The sequence below is a fragment of the Magnolia sinica genome, chromosome 6 (genome assembly GCF_029962835.1).
Source record: "Magnolia sinica isolate HGM2019 chromosome 6, MsV1, whole genome shotgun sequence".
Taxonomy (NCBI): Eukaryota; Viridiplantae; Streptophyta; class Magnoliopsida; order Magnoliales; family Magnoliaceae; genus Magnolia; species Magnolia sinica.
In genome coordinates, this window is record NC_080578.1 from 49,829,355 (window position 1) to 49,843,388 (window position 14,034).

Below are 14,034 nucleotides of genomic sequence, written 5' to 3' on the forward strand. Positions count from 1 at the left end.
TTGTACAAATGACCATTTTCTTTTACAAAAATCATTGGATTCTCGGTGACCACATGTAGGACTGTCAACAAGCTAGGCCCAGGCCAAGCAAAAAAAAAAATTTAATAAGACCGTCCTGACGGCTCGGCCCTACCAGTTTAGAGTCTAGGCTGAAGCCAGCCCCGGGTCTGCTGTTTTAAATGGTTGAGTCTTAGCAGCTTGGACATGTCAACTTAGAGTCGGAGGTAATTTGTGTTGTTGAAATGGATTGGGTCTAGGCAAGTCCGTTGACTCAGACATGTCGCATGGGACTCGATCCAAGTCTTAAGACCATGATTTGGAATGATTTCCTCATTCCCCTCCCTCTCAAGTAAGGCTATTAACTGGTTGGTTTCAAGCCAGGTCCAAGTGTATTCATACCTAGACTTGCATGAAGTGGTTGTGCTTGGGTTGTTGCTTTCAGTTCCAGGTACTGTGTTTAAGCCCAGATCTAGTTGGGTTTAAATACCCTCTTGTCTTGGGACCTTGTATTTGGTTAGGTTTTGGATTTATTCCAGTTTAGGACAATCTGGATTTAACCATTCATGTATATTGTTTCATTCCTTCATGTGATATACTCGGAAAACTATTGATTTCATCATTAGGTATTTAAAGATTTTCAACTTATCATGTGCAATATGTTAATTTATAATACATTAGCACCAATATGATTTCAACAAGCATCCATGAATTTGTGGTTAGGATTTTTCAACCAAAATGATTTTGGTATTATTACATATCTATATTTGAGTCCCATAATTTGGATTAATTAATTTGTGTTGATGTACCCATCTTAACTGAACCTGATGAAATTCAAATTATCACATGAGACCTAACATGACCCTTAAAAAAAAACAAAAAAAATAAATCAGGTCTAACATTGTGGACCTATGACTAACTTGAATTTTAAATGGGTAAAAAAAAAAAGAAAAAAGAAAAAAGAACCATGATCCATTTAAAACCGGATCGGTAGTGACCCTGATCCACTTTGGACTGCTTGACTGTAAGCAAATTTTGAGACCTTATGAACAAGTTGGATGGCAATTAGCCATCATAGTAGCCCTGTGAAGTTTTCAAGGTGGGTGTCATTATCCGTACTACTTCCTGTGGTGTTATCTACTTGAGCTTTGGAATTGCCTCAATTTCTATTTCAGGTCTAAAATGAGCTCATAATTAGTGGATGACTCTCCATTCTCATTTTTATCAGGCCTGCATTAAGAGTAATAATAACACACTACAAGAATGCCGCCTCTACATTCTCATTTTTCTCAGCCTTGCAACCCAAAAGAAATTAGCAACTGCAACTCGGCAACATATCAGTTGTTTGGATGTGCCAATCTATGAGAAAAAGAAAACACAAAAGAAGTTCTGAGTACTTCCTGACAGCTACTTCTTGAAACAATTCACAATAGAAAGCTGAGGTGAATACAGCTGATTAGTTTAGAGGATATTCCACAGTGAGATGTGAGAGTTCTCAAAACTGCAACTAAGAAAGTTGAAATTCACCATAATCCATGGGCTGCAATCTATGTTAAGCATATCTTCATGTCTCTAATGCCCCACTGAGCTTGTACACGTTGGTGTTCATAGACAGAATAAAAGATCATAGACTTGTGAAGGAAATGTTAAGGCCCTTTTCGTCAGAGGCCTGAAAATGAGTTCATCCCATTTTAGTTAACAGTAATTATGTATTACAGGTCCTGAACTATAATACATAATCACTATTAATAAAGAAGAAATAAACTCATTTTTAGGTGTCTACCAAATAGGGCCTACACAACAATTCCCTTGATTTATGCAAAACTAGGCTACCCAAGAAGAAAGTTTCCCTATGCAGGTAAGTTGTGTACACATATCCCTTTTTATATTTAAGCCATTCCCTTGATTTATGCAAAACTAGGCTACCCAAAATTTATGGACAACTCTCATTGCCTTTGATCTGCTAGAACTAGCATGTGTGGATTGGCAAAAGTGTGAATGCACTTACCATAATTAGTAGCAGTGAGGATCTCCCACAATATTGATAAAACTCTATAAAATAGGAAATAACTCAAATTATTATCATAATATGTTGTGTACTCTCTTGGGGCTGTGTATTGGGGCTCAATACATAGTCATATGGTTGTGTATATAGCTGAACATGTATATACCCTTACCATTGTGTATATTCTGCCATATGAGGAATTTCCTACATATATACCATCAACATGATTGTTTTATTTGTACACAGAGATAGACATGCTCTAGGGAGTAACATGAAGAAAACGTAGAATTAGTATATATAGGGAGTAACATGAAGAAAACGTAGAAACAGGTCCCCTGGAAATGCATACGTTGAAGGCGATGCATCAAGTGCAAGTTATTTCCTAGCAGGCACAGCAGTCACCAGTGCCACTGTCACAGTTGAAGGTTATAGCACAAGGAGTTTACAGGTATTACAACTCTCTTCCATGTCTGCATTTGCTGCTTTTTGTACTCATGTACATGTGTAACGCCCTAAAATTCGGGGGTCGAGCATAACTCAGCTCCCGAGTTCCAAAACATCACTTATACAACATATTTAATGATGGATGTATGTTGTCTGTATTAGTGCATAAAACATGGAATAGATTAAGCCAAAGCACAGATATAATTCAGGGATAAGTGAATAAAGCAAGCAGAAGACTTATAGAAATATATGTGTACAAGTGTGAATCCCTGAAGTATATACACAAACCAGGTCGTGATGAAAGTGTTATTATCAAAATTACAAGTATCAAGATTACATCATTTTAATCTCAAAAATAATCCCAGAGTCCCGCGCATTAGAACAAGCTCGCTAGAACCCGTCTGAAAACTGCATATAAGAGAAAGCAGCCTCATCATCATCCATCTCCCACTCTGCCTCAGAAGTCGCATCAACATCTGCAACATCAGAACCTAAGACAGAGTCTGGTGGGTGTTTAACACCGCCCCAGAACGTGGGAGTGAGTGATCAACTCAGTGGAACAATAAGGCACTGGTTAACATGTTATCAGTTCAATCAAGCAGTAATGATAAAGCAGAAAATTAAATAAATCCTAAGTACTCTTGTTAATGCAATGATGTATGCAGAATGATGCGTGCCCTCACGCGTACACCCTCAGCGTTTTCATCTTACGTTACGCATGACACCACCTCAAAGTGCGCCACATCTACAAAGCACATGCAAATGCGGTGCATGGATATGATTACCAAGTTGTTATTAGTCCTTTTCATACTGCAGGATTGGGAAGCTAAAGTACCTTCCTCATATCACCATCTAAACAGTGATCCATTCTAGGGTCGTCAGTCCTAGACTTCTCATACGATCATATGGTTTTAGGTCGTTGCAAAGGGCTCGTCACCAATCAATGCACACCTTTCATACCTTTATTACCACAGTTCGGCTCGTCACCTCATTGCGGTATCCAGGCATGCTCGAGGTCACTACAAAGGGCTCGTCACCAATCAATGTAGGCCGACAGCACGAATATAGTGTCTCATACCACCATAATCGGCTCACGAGTTTAGTTGCTCACTGGTCACTACGGGGAGGCTCGTCACCCCAGCGTAGGCCGACAGCTCGACCACGGTGTCTCATACCACCATGTCCGGCTCATGAGTCTTAGCGGATCAAGGTACCATGGTTAATAGGATTTCACTGGTAAGTTCGGTACCCTAGATTCAAGCAGTAGCGTCCATACATGGTGAACATACATGGACAATCGGGTTACTTGACGAACTCGACTAGCACGAGCGCACGTTGGGTTGAGCGACATAGAGTGCGCAAACACTCTGCGTGGCCAAACCACTGCCGCCAACTCTAATACAGCTCGGGTTCGTCTAATTACATCCGCTGTGGCGAAAGCAATCTCAGCCACAACCTTAAGGCCGATTTCCGATTTCGTGGACTAATGCATAGTCCCACACACATTACACTACAACAGATATTCATATTGAATGTAGAACAGTAAAGGAACAACAACTCAAATCATGGTACATAAGCACTTGAAGATTATCAACTTAACATAAATGTAAGCATAAGAAATGCTTGAAATTAAATAACAAGGAATGTAACTAGCAAGAAGGAAAATCACGCACACTAGTGGGAGAGTTGAGAATCGCTTCTCAACGCCCATACTAGGTTGAAACATCATACTTTAGATCATTCAGGCATTTCTACAAACACTTAGAATACATAAAACAACATACATGACGTATGTTGAAATACAAGCATTTGGACAATTCCTTTTACCAAGGAGTTGTCGTACATACATCTAGCATACATACACAACAAATAATCATGGCAAACACAAGTGCATATTTTATACGTATACGGTACTTTATACATACACATAGAATACACAAATCTCAATATAATACATACATATTAGGAACACAACATAAACACAACATTTGGCATGTGAAATCTCATCCATAACAAGAATAAATCATTAACTGGCATTGAAAGCCTTGAAAACCATAACCTATACACTTAAAGTGCGCACCTTAAGCTAGAAAAGAAACACCGAACTGATTTAGACGAGTTGTCTTCGTCAATGGCGATAGAATACCCTAAAACAAGGATAGAAATGAGATACAACAATACCAAGACTAATCTAAGCTCTAACACAGATTAGGGTTAGGTTAACTTACCCCAAGATGAACTCAGAATCGTCAGAATAACGATTCAAAGTGAAGGTTCAAGGATGTAGAAGAACAGGAAAGAATCTAAGATGATACACCAAACTTCTCTCTCACTTTCTCTCTCTTTTCCACTCTCTTTCCAAGCTAGGGTTAGAGAAAAATCGTATGGAAAAGAGAGCTAGGGTTTAAGGACTATAAATAGGCCTATCTTTGATGAAAATAACCCCAAGGCAAAGGTATACTTAGGTTATAACCAAAGTAAGCCTCTCTCGATCCAACGAAGCACTTCTGGTGGGCCAAACACCACGAAAGGTCGGACTTAAGCTCACTGACCATGGATCTAGGTAAGGCTGAGTTTTCCTACCGACCGGCTCTTCAGATCAGTCGTGGCGGACCACACATAATTCAATGGTCACAGAATCTCGATCAGGTCCACAAGCACAAGGATATGCCTGGGCCACCTTCCCTGATCAGAGGGTGAAATTGGGTCAAAATCCAATGGTCAGATAGCTTAAAATCATCGTGCAAGCGACACGACTCAAATTTCATAAAAGCTTAATAAATATCCAACCGTTCTCACACTCTTCACTCCGAACTCAATCAAATCGACCCAGAACATCACATGGACTTGATTTTCGAGGTGATGGTCAAGCCCAACATAGTGACCGCAACAGCCTAAGATCATCGCTATCGGACTTTCGATGCGCGGTCCAGGTCCGATCCAGATCTTCTAAAAATTCCCCAGAACAACTGGATTTAGCGATGGATCCCAGATTTCAGAGTAACATAGCGCTAACTAATCTACAAGTTTTGAGTCATGCTGATCGAATTTAAAGTGATTGATGCAGATTTCACAAGCAATCAAGTATAGCGCTAATTATCCAAAAACAACTACTTAGGGAAAGATAAGCACAAAATTTTCAAGGTCATTACAACATGTCATCTCACAGATCTTCCAATCAGACTATCAGTATTGGACATGACTCCATTTACATTCAGCACCAAACTAGCTGCAGTTGCTTCTCGTAAGGAACACATAAATCTGGAGCAATGGTTGAACGAAAATCTGAACACATAAACTTGTGACTTTGCTTATTGCATGCATGCCGAATTTCAATTAGGATAAGTGATGGCCATGGATCAGTAATCCAGACCATTCATCCATTGCATCTCAGTGGACAGATTGTGCCCTAAGAATCCCCTGGATTTGTTGCATCCTTTTAGCAACAAATCTAGGACTTCTCTCAATCGGAACTAACCACCTACAGGCACCTATACTGCTATCTGCAGTACAAGGCATTTTTTAGCTCTGAGATGTAAAAAAGGTTTTTTTATTTACCTTTTCTTTTTCCATTTCGTGGTTGAACACTCGTACTACAAATTATGGTAGAGGTGCCTGGAGGTTATCAATTCTCTTTTTTAATTCAGTGTGGGTCACTAGATTCTCCTACTATAGTCCACAAATGGAAAGGTTAACATTGTCTCATAGTAGATTTTTTTTTACTAATTACACTGTTTGTCGAAGATCCTGAAATTTAATATGGATTACAGGAATTTGCAGCTCCAAACAAATCATTATTCCAAAATTGAAAGCCTAGCTACCTACCGATTTGCAGCCCCAAACAAATCACCAAAGAAGAAATTGATGTATCGACTCACCAATCGAAAGTTTCCCTATGCAGGTAAGTTGTGTACACATATCCCTCTTTATATTCTCACCATTCCCTTAATTTATGCAAAACTAGGCTACCCAAAGTTTATGGACAACTCCCATTGCCTTTGATCTGCTAGAACTAGCATGTGTGGATTCGCAAAAGTGCGAATGCACTTGGCATTTCAAATGCCACCCGCTGTTTTGATAGAAAGATATTATGTTTTAAATAATATATTTAATTTAAGCAATTATTATGTTTGATAGTATCAATTGTTTCAAATGCCACCCACTGTTTTGATAGAAAGATATTAAGATTTTCAGACCTCACCTCTTCTCTAACCTTAGCATGCATTTTATACCAGATGTGCCGAGATCTCCAAGCCCGACTGGCTACTGCAGAGGCAGAAAGCGCAGGAGCTGAACAGGAGAAGCATGAAAAGGAGGAATCTGCACAGAAGGCTTTTGCTGAACAAGAACTCATCATGGAAATTAGGGTGGTCCAAGAGTCAAAGAAACTTCATCAGGAGGCAAAGGAGAATGCGATGGTAATGATAAAGGTGACAGCTACGAGCAACAAAGACTAATATAATTCATAGCATTGTCTGATCATCTTGATGCTCTGTTGTAGCTACGGGAGTTCTTAATGGACCGTGGTCATGTTGTCGATGTATTACAGTAAGTCTCCATTCTCTCGTTTCTTAAATTATAAAGCTAGAGGTTTCAGCTACTTTTGGACTAAAATTCCCAAGAAAAAAATTCATGTGGGACAGTCCAGTCCAGTCCAATGTTGCCAATATTGTAAAGAGTGGGTGGCATTTGAAACAACAAATGCTTTTCTTATGTGGTATATCATGGGATTAGCTATCTGTTGATTAATTTTTCTTGGGTATTTTAGTCCAAATGCAGCCTAATCTAACTTTGATTTATTTGAAAACTTGGTTGGTCATTCATTCATTTCCTAACAATGAAATTTTGTCATTACTAGACAAAAAACAAGCATCTTCTGGTCATAAGATGAACTGTTATTAGCATTCCTTTCTTGTCACTTAGTCCAGACTCTTAGTTGGCCCCAGTAGTAGCAGATAAATGGATCTGACTTCGCCACATTGTGATATTGCATTGAAATCTTTCTACTTTAGCTTATCAATCAGAAGAGAAGGATACACTATCAAGGCTCATTGATGTTGTCATCATAGTAGTAGCCTTGTCCCAGCCATTTGGGGTCAGCTTTCACATGAAATGCATGAATCTTGATGTTTTCCTCGGATGAGAACAGTTGAAAACAGAACTTGATTTCTCAAACTTGATGAAGTTTGAAGGATAAATCTTAACTGTTTAAAAAATACATCAATTCTTTTTACTTGACCCAATTTCTGATGAATTTACAAGGATAGACTTTGAGAATTGTTGGGTCCTTAGTGAGAAACTAGAGATGATGTTTGGCCGAACAAAAAGGTGTTTTTGGTTTTGCTAGCAATGGTGTTGTTGGCCTCCACATTTCTGTGACCCTGACCATTCATCTGGTGGTGCCATCATGAATTTGTTCCCAAAGTTCACTTCTGGAAAATCTTGTACATGCAGTTTGACTTTTCCAATTGAATGTGGACATGACATTTTAAGGAAATCGAATTGCGTACTGAGTAACTCAGTACACTCTTATCGTACTGAGTTACTCAGAAACTCAGTTGGGCCCAACTTGAATGTATGTGGTCTATCCACTCCGTCCATCCGTTTTTCCATATAATTTAAGGGGTTGAGCCCAAAATTGAATCATATCCAAAGATCAAGTGGATCATACCACAGGAAACAGTGGAGATAATGATTTCGACTGTTGAAACCTTCCTAGGCCCCACAGTGATGTTTATTTGTCATCCAACCTGTTCATAAGATCATACAGACATGGATGAATGGAAAACAAAAATATAAGCTTGATCCAAAACTTTTGTGCCCCCCAAGAAATTTTCAACCATAGTAGTTCATTTTATCTGTTTCATGTGGTGTGGTCCATTTAAACAAAAATATAAGCTTGATCCAAAACTTCTGTGCACATATAGGGATAATTTTTTCGAGGTGATTCACATGCTTTATTTCATTACCATTGTATGAATGAACTTGTCCTCAATACATGCTTCATTTTTTTTTTCTCTTAAAGCTTCTTGAACATGAAAATGTTTAGAGTCCACTCATGGACATGTCTTTCTTTCTTTTTTCCCAGGATTGCCTCAAGTTCTTAAAAGAAATACCTTCTACAGCAACAAATGATGCATCTGCCAATCCTTTCCAACATTCCAGCTCTGTCATGAATCTTTATCTAGAGACAAGTTCTACTCTTTTGAAGGTTTTTACTTCCAAAATTTCTTTTTCTATTACCTATACATAGGGTCATAGAGAACTATTATGCATATTGTAGTTTACATGAACATTTCACAGGTCCTTCAAGCCCATTTTGGCCAGCTCATCTCCCACCAACTTTCTGAGGAATTGAGAAGGTTGCAGGTATCATCTGTGCATGCTAATCCAAGACTGCAAAATGGTGGAGCTACAGATTCATCAACACATGATGCATCATATCTAATTATTCACTGGCCTCTTTAGATCAACAGAAAATAATCTTTTTTAGCATCTCTATCCAAACACAGTTCAAAATGTATGATTATTCACTGGCCCTTCACTCACTATTGTTGTTTAAATATATCTTAATGCTATTGTTGTACAGAACAATGGTAGCAGATTTTTGAAGTGTGTGGAACAGTTGTTGGGGTATGAAGGGTTTAGTTGAACAGTTGCTGTTGTATAGAACAGTTGGTGAAGGGTTTTGCAGATTTTCAGAGAGATATTTGAATTTAGCTTTGTTCTTTTGCTCTTTTTTCTTGAATTTGAGGTTGGGAGTTTGGAATTTCAGGTCCTCAGGGAGAGCGATGGATTTCGATGTGATCTTTAGTCTTTCTTCATGAACTGGAAGTAGGTATTTGGAATTATAATTTTCATTTTTTTTCTTTTTTATTCCGACAGAGATTTGAATTTTAGATGTGTTGCTCTTTCCATGTGAATCTGATTTTCTTCTAACATCTTTCTTACTGTAGTGGGGTGTTAAGAAGCCTCAAATCATGGAAAATTTTATCACGATCTTGTCGAATGTAGGTCTGGGATGGCCATGTTCAGTCTCGGTAAGATCATTGATATGATATCTGGTCCTCGTGTTACAGCAGAAGGGTTTCACACCATTCCCTAAAACCAAAGGCGTTGATACCAACGCGGCAATAGAAACTGAAGAAAATGAAGAGACACTGGAGGTGGGAAGAGCTGCAAGAGCAAGTGATTATGAGTATCTACTATCAATGTCGATTGAAACCTTGATGCTAGAAAAGGTTCAAGAGCCGTTGGTTGAAAAGGGAAAGCAAGAAATAGAGGTGGAGGAATTGAAGAAGGAAACTCCAACATCTTTGTGGATGAAAGATCTTGATGCTTTCATTACAGCACTTGATGTGCGTCTCATCTCATCCCAATTTTGAGGAAATGACTTTCCATTTTTTTTTCTTTTTTTTTTGGGGTCTTTCTTGTCTGATTTTCAATCGATGCAGGAGCATGAGAAGGAAGAAGCCCAGGTGGAGGAGGTGACAGGACAGACGGAGGGTAGGGTAGGCAAGCCTCTCGCTAAGGCTTCTAGACAAGTTGAAAAGAACCCAAGAAAGAGCAACACCAAGAAAGCCAATGAAGCAAATACTATTGTTGAATCTGTAGCATCAGTTAGTACTACAGCTAAAACTGGTACGCATCATTCTTTTCTGATGAATAAAAAATCATCTTTGTCAGTAACCTAGTGTTTGGACGTACACGCCAATCGGCAGCATAGAAATTGAAACCCGATTGGCGTGTTTGAACGTACACGCCAATCGGCAGCACAGAAATTAAAACCTAAAATGGATGGATTATTAGTTACCATTTTTTTCCCATCTTGAAGATTTCATTCATCTCAATGCATGTTATCTTTTTCTCTCCGTAGGACATGTTTCTGAGGGGGTAAAACCCAAAGGTAGGGGAGCTCCAAAGAAGGCTCCTGCTAGAAAGGTGTGCTTGCAAATCCTGAAACTTCTTATTTCCCAAGCATCTCCCTATTTTTGTGGACTTCTCATTGCCTTTTTAGTTTGGATCTTTCAGCAGAAAATGTCGACTGCCATTGATAGTGAAGAGGAAGATGATGAGGTGCTCGAGCTGAAAGAATGACTGGCAGCATATAACATTGATTCTCCTTCAGATCAAATAGGTATATGATCATCCATGTGCAGTAAGCTTTCCGATCAAAGCGAAGCTAAGAATAGGGTGTTAGTTGATTGTAAATTGATAACCAGTAGATGCACATCCATGGAGTTTTCATTTGCGATTGTTGAAAAGCTATTTGGCTGCGAGAAGGCATTGGATCTTATTGTTAATGAGAACTTTAAATAGACATATAACTATTATGTTGGCATTGTACTTTTGTGAATGGAAATGAATTATTGTGTTTGATTAAATGAATGAATGATTTAGCCATGAAGTATTTATATATATTAGCTTATATGAGTTATCAGGGTGAACTACAATGGTAAGAGCTACCATTACTAATTAAAATTTTAATTTACAATAAACATTAGCTACGGCTATTAAGCGTAGCCCTTTGTTGAAAACCATAGCTCTTGCTAAATTCAACTTTTTGCTACTATTCTCATTCTTCTTTTAGCTACAGATAAAATCCGTAGCTGTATATAATTTTAAACTACGGACAATATTGCTACGGATTTAATCCATACCTATAGTTTCATTGACTACGGCTATTAACCGTAGCCTTGTATTTGAAAATCGTATCTGTAGCTAATTTCAACCTATTGCTACGGTCCTTGTTCAACTTTTAGCTACATATATAATCTGTAGCTGTAAATACTTTAGCGCTACAGAAGCAATGGCTACGGATTTAATCCGTATTCATTATCTCTGTGGCTACGGATTTGATTCGTAGCCATAGCTTTTAGACCTATGGCTACAACACTAATGGCTACGGTCGTGCTACGGATTTCAACTGTAGTCATAGACTTTTAGCTACGGTTTTTATCCGTAGCCTTTACCCTATTTTCTGGTAGTGAATTCGAATCATATTGTGATAAGAATAGAATTACACATGAGTTCTCAGCTCCAAAGACACCTCAACAGAATGGAGTGGTAAAAAGGAAAAATGGGGTATTACAAGAAATGGGCTCAGTTATGCTAAATAGTAAAAACATGGCTAAATGTTTCTGGGCCAAAGCCGTCAACACAGCCTGCTACATAATTAATAGAGTATATCTTAGAGCAAGATTGAACAAGACTTCATATGAATTATGGAGTGAAAAGCAGCTTAGTGTAAAATATTTTTGAGTCTTTTGAAGTAAATGTTATATTCTTAAAGATAGAGAACATCTAGGCAAATTCGACTCTAAAAGCGACGAAGGCATATTCCTCAGATATTTTACAAATAGTCGCACTTATAGAGTATACAATTTAAGGACACTAACCATTCAAGAATCCGTCAATGTAGTTATTGATGACCAACCACATGATGACAACAGTCCTGAAATTGACTTAGAGGATGAAGTGGACTCATACACAACAGGTAAACCAGATAACAAATCCTCCTCACCCCCTGAACCTCAACCATCGAATAATCTACCATTCATTAAGGATCATCTCATCAATCAAATTATCAAAGATCCTAAAGATGGTGTGAAAATGTGACGCCAACTTGAGGGCATTATTAGTTATTTGTGCTTGACCTCGAAAATAGAGCCCAAAAATGTTATAGAAGCTCTTCAAGATGAATTTTGGATTGCAGCTATGCAAGAAGAGCTACAACAATTTAAAAGGAATGAGGTGTGGCAACTAGTTCCCAGGCCACATGATACGAATATCATCGGAACCAAATGGGTTTTCAAGAACAAATCCGATGAATCTAGTAATATAGTAGGGAACAAGGCTAGACTCATGGCACAAGGCTATTCAAAAATTGAAGGCATAGATTTTGATGAGACATTTTCCCCTATAGCTCACCTCAAGTCTATAAGAATTCTCTTGTCTATTGCAAGCGCATTAAAGTTCAAATTAATTCAAATGGACGTTAAGAGTGCCTTTCTCAATGGTGTACTTGAGGAAGAAGTATATGTAAACAAAAAGGATTTCTGGATCCTAAATACCCTCAACATGTATACAAATTAAGTAAAGTGCTTTATGGTCTGAAGCAAGCTCATCAAGCATGGTATGAGCGCCTAACACAATTTTTGCTCGACCATATTTTTTATAGGGGGAGTGTTGATAAGACAAATTTACATAAAAGACTGGGAATATCCTACTCATTGCTCATATTTACGTGGACGATATTGTTTTTGGATCCACTTGTGAAGATGCAGCTATATGAATTTGCTGAATTGATGAAATCTGAATTTGAGATAAGCATGGTTGGTGAACTGAACTTCTTTCTGGGACTACAAGTGAAACAAATGGCTAATGGAATATTCATATGCCAATCTAAATATGCAAAAGATCTAATTAAAAGATTTGGACTTGATTCTAGCTGCACTCATAATACTCCCATAAGCACCACTTTCAAACTTTCTAAAGATATCAATAGGAAGAGTGTGGATCAATACTTGAATCGCAGTATGATCGGCAGCTTACTTTACCTAACCGCTAGTTGACCAGATATCTCATTTAGTGTTGTTGCATGCACAAGATTTTAGGCTGATCCCAAAGAATCACATTGGTCCATGGTAAAAAGGATCATTCGATTTGTGGCTGGGACTCTTGACTATGGCTTATGGTACCCCTTTGACATGTCTACCATTATTTCTGGGTATTCAGATGCCGACTAGGCTGGGAACATTGATGATCACAAATCAACTAGTGGTGGTTGTTTTTATATCGATAAATGTCTTGTATCATGGCATAGCAAAAAGCAAAATTCAATCTCATTATCCACTACTGAGGCCGAATACATTACAGCAGGGAGTTGTTGCGCATAGCTTCTATAGATGAAGCAAATGTTGCTGGATTATGGTATTACACAATCAACAATGACACTCTTTTATGACAACACAAGTGCCATCATATTTTGAAAATTCCAGTTCATCATTCTCGCACCAAACACATAAACATTCGACATCACTTCATTCATGAACTTATCGAAGAAAACATCATTATATTGGACCATTTATCTACCGAGCAACAACTCACCAATATATTAACAAAACTGCTAGATGCCAACAGATTTGGAAATCTCCAAAAATCTGTTGGGATACGTGCAATATAAACATAACAGCCCATTTGCACTAATTTTCAGATCTAAGGAATCACAACCTTAAAAAAAAAATTGAACATATATGTATATTGAATTTTGATCCTTGAAGTTCCATTCACAGTTTGGACATATATGTTATCCATTTTGATACTTTTTAAATGTACAAACTCAAATGAGGAATATATATACTTGTACATTTTTGGAAATAGTGAAAAAATCACTTTTCGAAGGAACTTCGATAACACCAAACTAATCTTCGGTGATACCAAAATCGGGCGGGGCTGTTTATAAAAGTCGAACCCTAAACAGTTCGTTTTTGCCCTAGTTTGTTTTCTTGCTCTCCCTGGACTTCTGTTGGAGATTCTTGCTACCGACTCAACCGTTTCAACAGTACTTCCTAGGTAAATCCTTTCCT

At 38.1% G+C, this 14,034-nt stretch overlaps 2 long non-coding RNA genes across 2 annotated transcripts; both read left to right on the forward strand.

The window, feature by feature from the left end:
* The first annotated feature begins 6,747 nt into the window (after positions 1-6,747).
* LOC131250032 (uncharacterized) lies at positions 6,748-8,994 on the forward strand. Its single transcript, XR_009172991.1, has 3 exons — positions 6,748-6,994; positions 8,535-8,657; positions 8,750-8,994. It is a non-coding gene; the product is annotated as an uncharacterized LOC131250032 (long non-coding RNA).
* Positions 8,995-9,602: 608 nt separating this feature from the next.
* On the forward strand, positions 9,603-10,780 carry LOC131250031 (uncharacterized). Its single transcript, XR_009172990.1, has 3 exons — positions 9,603-9,804; positions 9,901-10,387; positions 10,478-10,780. It is a non-coding gene; the product is annotated as an uncharacterized LOC131250031 (long non-coding RNA).
* The last annotated feature ends 3,254 nt before the right edge of the window (positions 10,781-14,034 follow it).